At 33.7% G+C, this 16,977-nt stretch overlaps 1 protein-coding gene across 5 annotated transcripts in view; it reads right to left on the reverse strand.

The window, feature by feature from the left end:
* Window positions 1–16,977, reverse strand: part of Ca-beta (Ca2+-channel-protein-beta-subunit) — a 1,568,477-nt gene that overhangs the window by 1,343,999 nt on the left and 207,501 nt on the right. The window lies entirely within an intron of this gene.

Consider the following 16,977-nt stretch of genomic DNA (forward strand, 5'->3'; position numbering starts at 1 on the left):
CACCAGAAGGAGTTACTATCGTTTCTTACGCCGATGACTGCACAATAATGGCCACAGGCCCGGGCCCAAAGATCGATGAGCTTTGCAACAGAATAAACGGCTACCTCCCTGATCTCTCCAGTTTTTTCGCCACGCGAAACCTGGCATTATCACCGACTAAATCATCCGCGACCCTATTTACAACTTGGACGTCCCAAATGTCGACCATTTTGAACATCCGCGTCGATGGCACTACGCCACAGACTGTCCTACACCTAGAAATTCTGGGTGTGACGTTTGATCAGGATCTACATTTTGGCGAGCACGCAGCCGAAAATCCAGAGCCGTAATAAAATCCTCAAATCCATTGCTGGCAGTACTTGGGGAAAAGACAAAGAAACGCTCATTACCAGCTACAGGCCTGCCAAAATACTGCGCTCAGAACCGCCACGGGCTGTCTTCTTATGTCCCCAGAACACCATCTACATAATAAGGCGAGAACACTCTCCATCAAAGAGAGAAATGAGATGCTAACCAAACAGTTCCTGTTGAATACCCAGAAACCTGGGCATCCCAACAGACATCTGATTGATGAGCCAGCACCGCCTGGGGACTTAAGGAGTCATCTCCGTAAGCATTTTGAGGAAATACGGCACCTGATAACTCAGCCGTATGAAGCAAAAAAACACACGTAGGTCCTTGGTGAACTCCACAAACAGGCGTCGGACCTTTATGCCGGGAATTGCCCGGTGAATCCAGAACTCGGGGAACAGTACCCAAAACTTGCGGAAGAGGAACGTATACTCCCCAGGGAAATGCGAGTCACTCTGTCTCAACTTCGTTCTAGATACTGTAACAGGTTAAACTCTTACATATCCAGAATCAACCTCGACATACAAAATGTATGCCCCGCTTGCTATGTGTCCCAACATGACACCAACCATCTCTTTAATTGTAATGAGGAACCAACGCCTCTAACACCCCTTTCATTATGGTCCACCCCTGTCGAAACAGCAAGTTTCCTTGGACTCCTGTTAGAGGATATTGATGACAATTTGTGATCGGTCGCAGCTATTAGGTGGGGCGAAACATTGCTACAACAACAACATGTGTTTCGGAGTGATAACTTATACAACTTCCGATTGAACTTCAGCTTAAAATCGTACTTTATAGGTTGGGATCTTCAGGTCAAGGACTTTCGATCCGTAAAATGGCATTTTTGTTTGGTGTTGGAGATGGCGGTTCTATTAAAATCGTAAATAGGCGAGTTTTTCACGCCATACTCAATCTAAAGGGAAGATTTTTATTCTGGCCTAACGAAAGGGAGCGTTTAAAGTTGATTGAAGCCACAGAAAAAGAAATGTCTGGATGTGTTGAATATACAAATGGCTCCGAAATTAAATTGGCTGAAGCACCCGTAAGGTATCATGAGATCTTCTTTTCAAAACAAGAGATTGCAATGATTCGATAATGGTATGCTGGAATTTGCATAACATTTTCATAAGCTTCAACAATGGATCAAGAATGTAGTTTAACGCAAACTGCCAACTTATTACCATTAACGAACCTTAGGGATAATTTATTAAACTTTATCCAAAATCAACCCAGTAATTAATGCTACTATCAAACTTCTCCATCATGTCAATAAAAGCTGGTTACTTTAAATATTTTTAGTTATGGCGAAGCTTTCAACCCATATACACTTGTAGAATTTTTTTGTTTTTTTTTTTTACCCTGAAGAATAGGCACAGATACAAATTCACACTCTGAATCTAAACAAGTAAGGAAGGCTAAGTTCGGGTGTAACCGAACATTACATACTCAGCTGAGAGCTTTGGAGACAAAATAAGAGGAAATCACACTATACGAAAATGAACCTAGGGTAGCCCTGGAATGTGTTTGTATGACGTGGGTATCAAGTGGAAGGAATTAAGTATTTTAAGAGGGAGTGGGCCTTAGTTCTATAGGTGGACGCCTTTGCGAGATATCGTCATAAAGGTGGACCAGGGCCGACTCTATAATGTGTTTGTACGATATGGGTATCAAATTAAAGGTATTAATGAGGTTTTTAAAAGGGAGTGGCCCTTAGTTGTATATGTTAAGGCGTTTTCGAGATATCGACCAAAATGTGGACCAGGGTGGGCCAGAACATCATCTGCCGGCACCGCTAATTTATTTATGTATATATTTATATGTAATATCACGAACAGTATTCCTGCCAAGATTCCAAGGGCTTTTGATTTCGCCCTGCAGAACTTTTTCATTTTCTTCTACTTAATATGGTAGGTGTCACACCCATTTTACAAAGTTGTTTTCTAAAGTTATATTTTGCTTCAATAAACCAATCCAATTACCATGTTTCATCCCTTTTTTCGTATTTGGTATAGAATTATGGCATTTTTTCATTTTTCGTAATTTTCGATATCGAAAAGTGGACGTGATCATAGTCGGATTTCGGCCATTTTTTATACCAATACAAAGTGAGTTCAGATAAGTACGTGAACTGAGTTTAATAAAGATATATCGATTTTTGCTCAAGTTATCGTGCGGCGGAGCGGAAGGACAGACGGTCGACCGTGTATAAAAACTGGGCGTGGCTTCAACCGATTTCGCCCTTTTTCACAAAATACAGTTATCGTCCTAGAATCTAAGCACCTACCAAATTTCACACGGATTGGTAAATTTTTGTTCGACTTATGGCATTAAAAGTATCCTAGACAAATTAAATGACAAATGGCGGAGCCACGCCCATTTTGAAATTTTCTTTTATTTTTGTATTTTGCTGCACCATATCATTACTGGAGTTGAATGCTGACATAATTTACTTATATACTATAAAGATATAAACGTTTTTGTTAAAATTTTTTTTTTTAATGGGCGTGTTCGTCATCCTAATGCTAATTTCTATTTATACATATAGTAATAGCAGTAACGTTCCTGCAAAATTTTTTAATGATATCTTCAACGACTGCCAAATTACAGCTTGCAAAACTTTTAAATTATTTTCTTTTAAAAGTAGGCGGTGCCACGCCCATTGTCCAAAATTTTACTGATTTTCTATTCTGCGTCATAAGGTGAACCCACCTTCCAAGTTTCATCGCTTTATCCGTCTTTGGTAATGAATTATAGCACTTTTTCGGGTTTTCGAAATTTTCGATAACGAAAAAGTGGGCGAGGTTATAGTCCGATTTCGTTCATTTTATATAGCCATCTGAGATAAGTGCCCAGGAACTTAAATACCAAATTTCATTAAGATACCTCAAAATTTTCTCAAGTTATCGTGTTAACGCACGGACATGGCTAAATGAATTTCTTTTATCGACCAGATCATTTTGATATATAGAAGTCTTGCGAACAAAATTAATATACTCTGTGAGCTCTGCTCAGCACTCCCACATGCCCTCACATATAGATTCGATTCATATAAAAGAACCTAAATTTCTGAAAGTGCAAAGAAAGATCACTTCCATATGAAGCCAAGTTACTTCGGTATGACATTAAAATTTACACTAATAAATTGACAACAAAAAGTTTTTACAAAATTTTGTAGCACTGAAAAGAGGTTTTGAATAGTCTATAGTTTTCAATCAGTTGTGTTTTTTTATTAATACAAGGAGCTAAACTAAAAAATATTTTCATACGTATATGCGGACATGATTTCATGAAGTTTTTCATTTAAACTTGAGTTCCAATTCTTCCATTGCCAAACGCTCTTGCATTTCAAGTTCAAGAATTTTCAACGTTTTTGGCTTTGGAATTTCTTTTCTTTAAAATTTTCTTCATATCGTGCCTGCCTCTTTCCTTTAACTCAAACTCCTCTTGCTGGAGGGTGTAGTCACAATGATAATTTTTGTTTTAAAAACGTACTTCAATTATAATTTATTTCTTTTTATAATATTTTCGTTTAACAAATTTCAAAGAATGAAATATTTTGATATTACAAAATTCAACATTGAAATAAAAACATTTGGATATATATTGAAAATTACAAAAATTCAATATAATAAATTTACAAAGTTAAATTAAATTAAATTAATAAAATTAATCCATTATATAGTGTTAATTATAATAACAAAATATACTCTGTAATTTATACTTTAATTTTTAAATATTTTTTAATAGTTTCCTTTTTAAAAAATTTAAATTTTTCATTACATCAAAAAAGAAAATTCTAATTAGTTTTAAAAATACATACTTCAAATGAATAAAATAAATTTGAAAAATAAATAAATATTTTTAGTATTACTAAATATATAGGCGATTCTACCAACGGACCTACAATTACGAACTTTAAAATCTAGTTAACTTAATCAAAGCAAAGCTGTCGAAAATTATTAAATAAATTACACTATTGAAATTCTTGTGCATGCAGTATAACTATGCTTGTGTTCCTTATACATTTGTGGACGGGAAGCAATACAAGTAATAAGAATGCTTAGAAGTGCGCTGCACCTTTAAATGTTTACAAATGCACAAAAAAATGTCAGCCTTCTGTGCAAATTTCATATAACAGTCGCTGTAAATTGTATATACGAAACGTAAAAACAAAAAAATAAGTGCGGAAAATTAATAAAAACATAAAAGTGCTTATAACAGAAATTTACTAGTAGACATGCTATGAATTTTATGTAACATAAACAAAAATACGAAATAAATTTTTTTTCGAAATTTCTTTACAAATTTGTGTTTCAAAACACAACATTTACAACATAATACTCTTAAAAGCAACGGTTGGGTTATCCACGCCACAACAACAAGAGCTACTACAACAATTTTGCGCGAAGTAGACACAAGAACGGATTTAAAATGAAGACATCACGATGAAAATGAAGATATACATAAAGAAAACAACAAAGCCATTGCATAACAAAGCCATTGCATAAACAACAACAACGATATATTTAATTGTTATCACGTCAAAAAAAAACGCTATTGATTCGCTTAAAATCTTAAGAGTCATCAATCAACTAGTTATTTAATTTAATTTTATGTAAGTACAATTTTTGTTTTAATATTAAATAAAAAATTTTTCAGTTATAATTTAAATTAAAATTTTATACCTTTTAAATTTTCAAATTTATTTTAAGATTATTTTTATATTTTAACAATTTTATATAAATTATTTAAATTTACTTGTTTTTTATATAAAATTAAATATTTTATTTAAGTTGTTAACTCCCTTTAAAAAAAAATTCTTAAATATTTTCTTATTTTCAAATTATTCATTTAATTTTTTTCCCCCTATGGTTCTACGTTCACAATACGAACTCGTAATTTTACAAATTCACAATATAAGAGAATATTTTTCGCTCGTTCGTTTTAAAGTTTTTCATCATAACAAAGAAAACTTTTTCGTTCCTAAAAAATTAGAAAATTGTGGGTATGTTTTTGTTAAAGTTCTTCGTAAATCTAATTTAGAATCACCTTATGAAGGGCCTTGTAAAGTTATCTCTAAGAAACATAAAACATTTACAATTCAATACAAAAATACTATTAAATATTTTTCAAATAATTTACTTAAACTGTCAAACATACTTACTAACACTAATTTAAATACAAATCTTTTCGTTTAACAAATTTCAAAGAATGAAATTTTTTGATATTACAAAATTCAACATTGAAATAAAAACATTTGGATATATATTGAAAATTACAAAAATTCAATATAATAAATTTACAAAGTTAAATTAAATTAATAAAATTAATCCATTATATAGTGTTAATTATAATAACAAAATATACTTTGTCATACATACTTTAATTTTTAAATAATTTTTTAATAAAGTTTCCTTTTTAAAAAATTATAATTTTTTTAATTCAATAAAAAAAGAAAATTCTAATTAGTTTTAAAAATACATACTTCAAATGAATTAAATAAATTTAAAAAATAAAAAAAAATTGTTATTATCACTAAATATATTGGCGATTCTACCAACGGACCTACAATTACGAACTTTAAAACCTAGTTAACTTAATCAAAGAAAAGCTGTCGAAAATTATTAAATAAATTACACTATTGAAATTCTTGTGCATGTAATATAACTATGCTTGTGTTCCTTATACATTTGTGGACGGAAGCAATACAAGTAATAAGAATGCTTAGAAGTGCGCTACACCTTTAAATGTTTACAAATGCAAAAAAAAACATGTCAACCTTCTGTGCAAATTTCATATAACAGTCGCTGTAAATTGTATATACGAAACGTAAAACAAAAAAATAAGTGCGGAAAATCAAATAAAAAGATAAATGTGCTTATAACAGAAATTTTCTAGTAGACATGCTATGAATTTTATGCAACATAAACAAAAATACAAAATAAAATACGATTTATTAATTAATAAAGAACTCTAAAAGTAAGAAATATTTTCGAATTTTTTTTACAAATTTGTGTTTCAAAACAAACAACATTTACAACATAATACTCTTAAAAGCAACGGTTGGGTTATCCACGCCACAACAACAAGAGCTACTACAACAATTTTGCGCGAAGTACACACAATAACGGATTTAAAATGAAGACATAACGATGAAAATGAAGATATACATAAACAAAACAACAAAGCCATTGCATAAACAACATAAATATATTGTTATCACGTCGAAAAAATTTAATTTTACGTAAGTACAATTTTTGTTTTAATATTAAATTAAAACTTTTTCAGTTACAATTTAAATTAAAATTTTAAACCTTTTAAATTTTCAAATTTATTTTAAGATAATTTTTATATTTTAACAATTTTATATAAAATATTTAAATTTACTTGTTTTTTATATAAAATTAAATATTTTATTTAAATTGTTAGCTCCCTTTCCAAAAAAAATTCTTAAATATTTTCTTATTTTCAAATTATTCATTTAATTTTTTTCCCATATGGTTCTACGTTCACAATACGAACTCGTAATTTTACAATTTAACAATATAGGAGAATATTTTTCGCTTGTTCGTTCTAAAGTTTTTCATCATAACAAAGAAAACTTTTCGTTCCTAAAAAATTTGAAAATTGTGAGTATGTTTTTGTTAAAGTTCTTCGTAACCCTAATTTAGAATCACCTTATGAAGGACATTTTAAAGTTATTTCTAAGAAACATAAAACATTTACAATTCAATACAAAAATACTATTAAAATTATTTCAAATGATTTACTTAAACTGTCAAACATACTTATTAACACTACTTTAAATACAAATACATTAAACAACAGTTACATTTAATATTAATAATTTACTTGTTGGAAATTTTCTTGGAGGGGGAGTAAATATAGTGTTAATTATTATAACAAAATATACTTTGTAATTTAAACTTTATTTTTAAATAATTTTTTAATAAAGTTTCCTAATTAAGAATGAAAATTTTTGATTACATCAAAAAAGAAAATTGTAATTAGTTTTAAAAGTAAATACTTCAAATGAATAAAATAAATTTAAAAAATAAATAAATATTTTTATTATTTGGTTTATCACCAAAATTAATAATACCCTACAATACTCCCCCTTCCAGAGATTTATTGTTCATTAAATTATAGCTAAGCGTGGCGAGCAGTTTAATATGAGTTATAAGGGAGTAATTTGATGCGGTTGCAGGCGTATAAGTCGTGGCACAGTGGATGACGTACCCGACTCACACGTTTGGGGTTGCGGGTTCAAAGCCCACTGCAAGCAAGCATTTTTAAAATTTATTATCTTTTTTTATTTTATAAATTATTATTTTAATGGACTGTATGTTATTATACTTAGAGAGAAGTCACTATGTACCTGTTACACCTTGTATTTATTCATTGGGGGCGGGCACTGGGGGCTCCAAGGTATTGGCTGCGGGATGAGCCACTTTGTTTTGCTTTGAAAAACCCCGCTTTGGGATAAAAAATTTAAACTATGTCTTTAGAATATTTCACTAACAAGTTGAGAATTACAAGCACACTCAATGACTAATGAAACAAACGAAAGAAAAAAGTCATAGTTTAAGTCGCTTAAACATACTCCCCCCTAGATGGCTTAGTCGTCTAGTTGTAATTCCATAGGAGCCGGTCATGCGGCTCGAAGGACCATAGCTAAGCGTGGGGCAGTTGAGGGCGAGCAGTTTAATGTGAGTTATAAGGGAGTAATTTGATGCGCTTCTAGGCGTATGAGTCGTGGCACAGTGGATGACGTACCCGACTCACACGTTTGGGGTTGCGGGTTCAAAGCCCACTGCAAGCAAGCATTTTTTAAATTTATTATCTTTTTTATTTTATTAATTATTATTTTAATGGACTGTATGTTATTATACTTAGAGAGAGGTCACTATGTACCTGTTACACCTTGTATTTATTCATTGGGGGCGAGCACTGGGGGCTCCAAGGTATTGGCTGCGGGATCAGCCACCTTGTTTTGCTTTGAAAAACCCCTATTACACCTTGTATTTATTCATTGGGGGCGATCACTGGGGGCTCCAAGGTATTGGCTGCGGGATGAGCCACCTTGTTTTGCTTTGAAAAACCCCTATTACACCTTGTATTTATTTATTGGGGGCGAGCACTGGGGGCTCCAAGGTATTGGCTGCGGGATGAGCCGCCTTGTTTTGCTTTGAAAAACCCCTATTACACCTTGTACTTATTCATTGGGGGCGAGCACTGGGGGCTCAAAGGTATTGGCTGCGGGATGAGCCACCTTGTTTTGCTTTGAAAAACCCCGCTTTGGGATAAAAAATTTAAACTTTGTCTATAGAATATTTCACTAACAAGTTGAGAATTACAAGCACACTCAATGGCTAATGAAACAAACGAAAGAAAAAAAAACATAGTTTAAGTCGCTTAAACAAATTAAAAGCAACTTTCTTTTTTGTTTTTGTGTCATTAAAATATGCAATATCAACCAAAGCTGGTTTCAATCGATCAATAGGAAAACTTTTAATTTCATTATTTATTTCTACCTTAAAATGTTTAACATCTTTTTCAATAACTTTATACGGTCCATCATATGGATCTTGTATGGAGCGTAATCATTTGGAACAAAAATACCTGTAGAATTAAAGATTTGATTTAACATTGTTGAAATGCTCACGTTAACTACTGAAAACTTCAGATGAAGTTGTATTTTCAGAAATTGAAACAAGTTCACCAGGTATCCTTGAATTTTGTCCAAAAACCATTTCTGCTGGAGTAGCTGAAATATATTCTTTAAAAGTTTATAGTAAACCTAATTCTAGCCATTATTGAAGACTTAAGTTGCCTATGAAAACGTTCTTCCGTTTCATTAGCTTGAGGCTTTTAGGGAGACGTTGTTATTTGATGGTTTCCAAGAAGTTTAGTTAATACCGAAAATAAATTCGACGTAAATTAAGCACCTTGATGGAACCCCGAAAAGCGAAATGTATTCATTAAAAAATTTTCTGACAATAGTTGCCGCAGAAATATCCCTTAACGCATATGACTATGGCCAGCGTGTAAAGTTGACTCTGTAAACCTATCAATTATGGTAAAAATATAACGATATCCTCTTGAAACAGGGAGAGGGCCCACAATATCTAAATGGATATTTCGAATCTATTCTTAAAAAAAAAAAAAAAAAAAATTTTTGTTAATTGGTAATTTTGTATGACGATAAACTTTTTACTTCTGTCAATGGATGGCTTGTACTTACCTCAGATAATCCGAGTTTAATAACGAAATATACACGATTAGAGTTAACTATTACATTTAATTAAATGCAAATGGTTGGAAATATAATAAAAGTAATACTTCTTTGAGTTTACATAAATTTGTTATTTAATTCGATAATTCTGCACGTTCGTATATCTTGCTCCTCTGACGACTCGAATACAACTCCCTTCGTGGACAAAATGATAGTATCTCATTAGTGGTTGCCAACTGTTAATATGTTTGTAGGGTTGCCAAGTGACAGATCGGCCTTTCCTGACGTGAAATCGTCCGCGATTTCCTCGGATTCGATGTTTTCGTTGTCTAGCTCTGGACTGTTCTCGCACCAAGGTTTTATCTTACTGGATTCATATAAGGAGCAGAATTTTCGCGCTTTAATTTGCATTTCCGGTATGTCTTCGATTAAATACCGATCTTTATCTAGAACCTTTGCGATACGGTACGGACCTCGATATTTCGGTATTAGTTTACGCGATTCACCGGTTGCGGGCGGTTCGATTTCAATTACTACTAAGTCGTTTTCTTAAAATTTTCTTGGAGTTACATGCTTCGTATCGAAACGTTTCTTCCATTTCGATCTTTCGCGTTCGATGTTATTTTTAGCCTCATTTCTCTTATTGACGATGCTAACCGGATCCGTGTTTTCGAAAGTATCATTGTGTACGGCTGCTAGCAATCTGTTATGAACGATATCTCGTAGATTGAAATCAAATATGAGTTCGTTATGGCTAAAGCCAGAGGAACTATTCTTTTGTGAATTTATGGTCCATTGCAAATGGCGTAGTGCTACGTCCCATTCCTTTGCGTTTTCGGTTGTCGTACGTAAATAGTTTAAGATCGTTTGATTCGCGCGCTCGACCTGACCGTTTGAACGCGGCGTTCTTACGGCAATTTTAACGTGTTTAATATCGTTTTTTCGCAATACATTTCAAAAATTCTTGGAGGTATATGCCGTACCTCTATCCGTAATTATCTGCAATGGTAATCCGAAAAACGTAGTGATATCAGTGAAACAATTTAAAACGTGCGAAGTTTTTGTATCGCGTACGGGTTTAACAATTATATATTGGGTAAATGGATCTGATATTGCAACTACGTAGCTATTTCCTTTCTTACTGCGTACGAAAGGACCTAAATGATCGATATGGAGCGTTCGAAAAGGAATCGGATCTATACTGTCGTAGTGCAGACATCCCTCTCTTTTTCCAGGACGAGATTTTCTGTAACAACATTCTATGCAAGCTGCGATATATGATTTGACGTATTTTATCATCTGCGCAAACCAAAATGTTTGACGCACACGACTTATTGTTTTATCGATAGCAAAGAGACCCATTTGATCATGGCATAGTTGGACAACTCGCCATCTTACTGCCTTCGGTACTACAAATTTTATAACGTCGTCATCTTTGTGATATAGTCTACGATTATAGATTTTAAATTCTTTACGTATTTCGGGTTCGCGTGATGAATTGAGTTTGCCTGTTAATATAGCGATGATTTCCTTTAAGTTGGGATCTTGTAGTTGCATTGTGTACAACCACTCGTTGACGTTTGAATTTACGTTAAGTACGAATCCTGCGGGTTTAACATTAGCCTCGGGTTGATCTGGTGATCGACTCAAAGCATCTACGTGACCTAAAGAGCTTCCCGATATGTGTACGCTTTCATAATCGAATTCTAAGAGCTTCAGCCACCACCGAGAAATCTTCGGCTTCAACTCTTTGTTTTCGCGAACTTTAACTATTGCTGCGCAATCAGTAACCAAACGGAATCTTCTGCCTAGCAAGTATGCCCGGAAACGTTCTAGAACCTCGACTACGGCGAGCGATAACGACTTTCGACATCTGTACAATGCCTGCTATAATACATTACTGGCTTCCAATTCTTACCGTCTTTCGACTGCAACAACACACCTGCAAGACCAATGCTGCTTGCATCCGTGTGCACTTCGTGTTGCGCTGTTGAGTCATATAATGCCAAAACGGGTTCATTGGTTAAGGTATCAATTATTTTATGGAAGGCTTTTTGCTGTTGTTGTTCCCAAACAAATTTATTTTCTTTAACTTTGTGCAATAATCTTGTGATCGGTTTTGTTATCAAAGAATAATTAGGTACGAATTTTCTGAAAAACCCAGTAAGCCCTAATAAAAATCTTCTCAGTTCAGCGATATTTTTCGGTTGGAGAAAAGTTCGCATGGCGGATACTTTCCGCGTACCAGGCGTTATACCATTCTCATTAATGATATGACCCAGATATTCTATTTCAGGTTGCAAAAATTTACATTTTTCTAAACGTAGAGTTAACCCGAACTCACGAAGTATACCCAAAAATGTACTTAGTCGTTGCAAACCTTCTTAAATTGTACAGCTGGGAATAATAACATCGTCCAGGTATGCGAGTACCTTACCTGGTTGCATTTTTGATACGATTTTATTTATCAAGGATTGAAATACGGCTGGCGCGTTGACTAAACCAAATGGCATACGGTTGTATTCGTAATGGCCTTCGCTTGTCACGAAAGCTGTGTATTTCTTACAGTATTCATCAATAGCGATTTGATGATATCCCATACGTAAATCTAATGAAGTAAAATATTTGTTACCTGCCAACTGAGGGTAGTGTTCCTCCATTATCGGCATCGGATATGATTGGTTAACGGTTATCTTATTTAAACAACGATAATCGACGCAAAGACGGTTTTCTCCATTGCTTTTCTCGACGAGTACGACTGGGGAAGCATAAGGCGATTCGGATGGACGTGTAATATTATTTTCGAGCAGTTCCTTTATAATACCTGATATTATCGGGCGTTTTGCGAACGAAGCGCGGTATGGTTTTATGCTAACCGGAGTATCGTTATTTAGTTTGATTTTAACGTAGCCATGGTACAACAACCAAGCTCGGAAAGCTTTTCAGCAAACACGTCACGATACTTATTCAACATATTCTTCAGCTTGTTATTTTCGCTTTGATTAATATTTGTAACGTTAGAAATTTTCAGTACCTTTTAAAATTTACATTGACCATTTTCAATAATAAGACGTGATCCGTCACGACACAAAGTATCTGTACCCAGTAGTACATTCTCACTTATTAAATTATCGTTTATAATAAGCATGTCAGCTTTATAACTTTCATTATACATTTCGAGCGATACATTTACTTCACCACTACACAACACTTCGCCGAAACCATTTAGCATAACATGGCATGGAATAATTTCACCCAACGATTTGCAAAATGTTTCTCGTGCTAGTGTACTGGTACTCCCTGGATCAACAAAAGCATTTGTATCGATTTCATAAACTTTAGTTCGTTTTGTTATACCGTTTCCACAAGCTCTTTCATTTTCGAGATTTTTATCGATCGTACAAACATCTCGTTTTGTTTTATCCGGACAATTTTCCGTTTTATGATTTGTACGTGAGCACTTGTTGCATCGTTGCTTTTTTTGAGGTTCGGGACAATTTAATGAGTAATGACCGAATTTGAAGCAGTTATAACACTTCACATTTTCTAACGTTTTTGTTGCACTGTTTTCGCTTTTAGTTGCATTCGTATTTTTCTGGGGAAAACTTTTCGGTTTGTATTGCGTTACAGGTTTTATCTCGTTAAATACACCAGTTGGTAATATCGCGTAATAAATCGTTACAGCGCACATAACTTTTCGAAATTCTTCTGCGTAAGTCAATGTCGTTAATACCATTTATGATATGTAGGGCGATATCATCTTCCGTCAGCCCTCCCTTCATACCAACGGAATACATTTTATAATAATACTCTTGTGGAGTCTCGTTTTGGGGATCGTTTTAGTCGTGGTAATTGAATATGTACTTCGACGGTATTCTCAGAATGCGGAAAATCGTTTAAGAATCGCGAAACGAAATGCGACCACGATGCGAAAATTTCCGGAAGGGAATCAACCCACAATTTTGCCGGCCCTTGCATCTTCTGTTGCACGGCGCACAGTAACATACTTTCTTCCCAATGATAAGCATTTTTCAGCATTTCGATTCTTTTGACAAATTGTGTTGCATTAAGCGATGATTCAGACACCGGATTAAACGAGGGTAAAAGGTCTATAATGTCACGTATTTTATAAACCGGATTATAATTAATTATAGGCGAAACTGTTTGCTGCGACGATTGTAAGCGAGTTAAAGGAACATTGCAATAATTTACATTAACGTTTAGAGTTTGAGTATTATGCGTATTCCCGATTATATCGTCCATATTGACTGGAAATGTATACGGTCATGCTTGCACAGGTTGTGTTTGCACTGATGGAATCTGATTATTTGTTGTTAGAGGAATATACGAAAAATTTGCTCTTGTATTTACCGGTTAGGAAACACTATACGGCGTAAAATCATTTCGAATACTTGCAAAGTTATTTTTCAGCATTTATGAATTTCGGATAGAACTTTCTAATTCAGCTATCCGTTCAAGTAAATGTGTATTCAAATCGATTATCATTTTCTTCTAATCTTTCCATTAAATCGGTTTTTCTGTTACTAATCGGGAGGCCTGCTTGTTTACATTTTCTTTTTAGTTCAGCTACTGTCAATCTCTTTAATTCTGACATTTTGTTTTGATTATTTTAATCTAAATACACATGCGCCCTCTGTCGTGTATGCGCCCTCTGTCGTTTATTACCGAAACTATTGCTGTTACGATGAGCTTTCGTCTGTTACATAAAGCTTTTAAAACTCAGTTGTCAAAAATTGTTCGATTCTTTGGACTTTACACGAGAGCTTTTTAACGAAGTGATACACCAGGGATGCACCTTAACGTTAAGCTAATCGTTTATCAAAAAATTTCCACCGTTTCCGTTGAAACACTTCGAAATATTATCGATAAAGAAATTATCAAGATAAATTGTATCTCGTTTTTAACCGAAACGAAAAGCTTTCGATAACGTTAAAAACGTTAACAAAAACGTGATACTTTATGTTTGAATTGTGCTGGCAATGCTATAGCCATGGTGAAGCCGTAAGGTGGCAACAACGAGCGCACATACACACACAAACTCTATGTAATTTGTTTGTGTAATTCGTTGGTGGTAATGTCAAAAATACTTTGAGAAATGTTCGTACTGTCAAAATTCATGAGAAAAGTTGCAATCAGCTTGGCTAATGCTTTCACCTTTAATGACTCCGCCATCAATCAGCTTTGCCAGCATAGTTTGAAATTAATAATCAACATAAACGATTTGATTTCGTTTTGATATGGCAGAAAACGAAACGAAATCATTTCGTTAATTTGACGATCTTAACGTTAATAAACGAAACGAAATGACTTCGTTTCGTTTATTAACGTTGATTATCGTAACGAAATGATATCGTTTCGTTGGTTAAGCATGCCTGTGATACACTTTCAAATTTTAAATGATCGATTTGTGAAGCGCACACGACTGTTCGATATGATTTCTACGAAGTTTCTCTGCTTACCGCGACGCGTCCTAAGCAGCAACCGATAGCAGAGAAGTCTCAAATGTCTTGTAATAACTGCGGAGTTCCAATTTTCAGACACCAATTTTTAAGCTGGAGTCATTGGTGCCGTATGTCGTATCGCTGTATCCGTATCCCTAACGTAATCAGCTGTTTATCGTTACGACGGTAAACCAAAACCCAATTGGTTGGCTACGATACGGTTACGACCTTAGCGGCACCAAAAATCGATTGCATTGATTCTCATAAGGTTGGTCGAATCAGCTGTTATAAGGTTACCGATACGGTTACCGATAAAGCACCAATGTCTCCAGCTTAAGGTTTAATTGTTGGTACACTTCTCACTTCTGACCTCTCAATGGATGGCTTGTACTTACTTCAGGCACTCCGAGTTCAATAACGAAATATACACGATTAGAGTTAAATAATACATTTAATTGAATTCAAATGGTTGGAAATGTAATAAAAGTAATATCTTTTTTGAGTTTACATAAATTTGTTATTTAATTCGATAATTCTGCACGTTCGTATATTTTGCTTCTCTGACGACTCGAATACAACTCCCTTCGTGGACAAAATGGTAGTATCTCATTAGTGGTCGTCAACTGTTAATATGTTTTTAAGGTAGCCAAGTGACACTTCTGACAACTTATGCACTCCTTAGGCCACAAATTAATTTGTTTATTCATATTTGGACAAAAATATCTCTTAACTATTAATCTACGCGTAGCTTTTGTACCAGGATGTGTGATTCGATGTAATGTATCAAAAATTGTTTTCCGCAAATTTTTTGGTACAAATGGTATAGGATTTTCTCCTGAAACTTCACACCATATACTAAAATTTAACAAAGGAATTTCTATCAACTTAAGATTTCGGAAAGTTTGACCAGATATTAATTCGTTAAGCTCGTTATCTGGCTGTTGCTCTATTTGTAAAGCTTTAAAATTTATGTCAGTATTTTTGATTGCATCTACCTCAAAAGCTCGTGACAAAGTGTCAGCTACTATGTTATCTTTTCCTTTAATGTACTGAATATCGTTAGTAAGCTTTGCAATAAACTCAAGATGTCTCGTTTGCCTAGGGCTGCGTTCTGTTTTCGGATTTAAAGCAAAAGTTAATGGTTTGTTGTCCGTGTAAATCATAAAATGTCGCCCTTCTAAAAGGTATCTCAAATGCTTGATATTTAAATAAATGGCTAATAATTCTCGGTCGAATGCGCTATACTTCTTCTCTAATAAGCTTTTTTGAATAAAAACCTAATGGCTCTGATGTACCATTAAAGTGCTGTTGTATGACACCACCAACTGCCATATTAGATGCATCAACATTAAGCCTTCAAAATATCAATTATTAAATTAAATAACAATCCATACAAAAATTTACATATGTATAAAAAAATTTATAACAAAAAAATAAGCCAAAATAAAACTTTATATTTAAATATAATATTTATAATTGTTTTTTGTTTTTATCCTTGAATCGTATAATATTTATAAAAATCATAAAAACAATTAACAATTATTAAAATTTCATTCGCAACGAAAAAGAAACTTTACAAAAACAAATCTACATAACAGGCAAATTAATATAGAGGCAGAATGTCTCAATTGTATTGTTAGTGTAGAAATGAGATAAACTGAATTAAGCAAGGAAACAAATACAAGCAGGCTAGCCTAGTGGTTAAGGCAACTGCAGTTTCATTGTGTGATTCGCGGTTCGAATCTCGGTGAAACCTTTGATAACATTACGAAATTGCCTGATGATGAATTCGTGGCTGTTTTCGAAATGATACCATCCCAATATGCCAGTAAATGTTTCTTTCTTTTTTTCAGTTTCTCTTAGAAAAACATAATAATTGAATATTCAATTATTATAAGCAGGTGTTAAGCTATGAATTCTTAATAA

Source organism: Eurosta solidaginis, chromosome 2, assembly GCF_040869045.1.
Source record: "Eurosta solidaginis isolate ZX-2024a chromosome 2, ASM4086904v1, whole genome shotgun sequence".
Classification (NCBI taxonomy): Eukaryota; Metazoa; Arthropoda; class Insecta; order Diptera; family Tephritidae; genus Eurosta; species Eurosta solidaginis.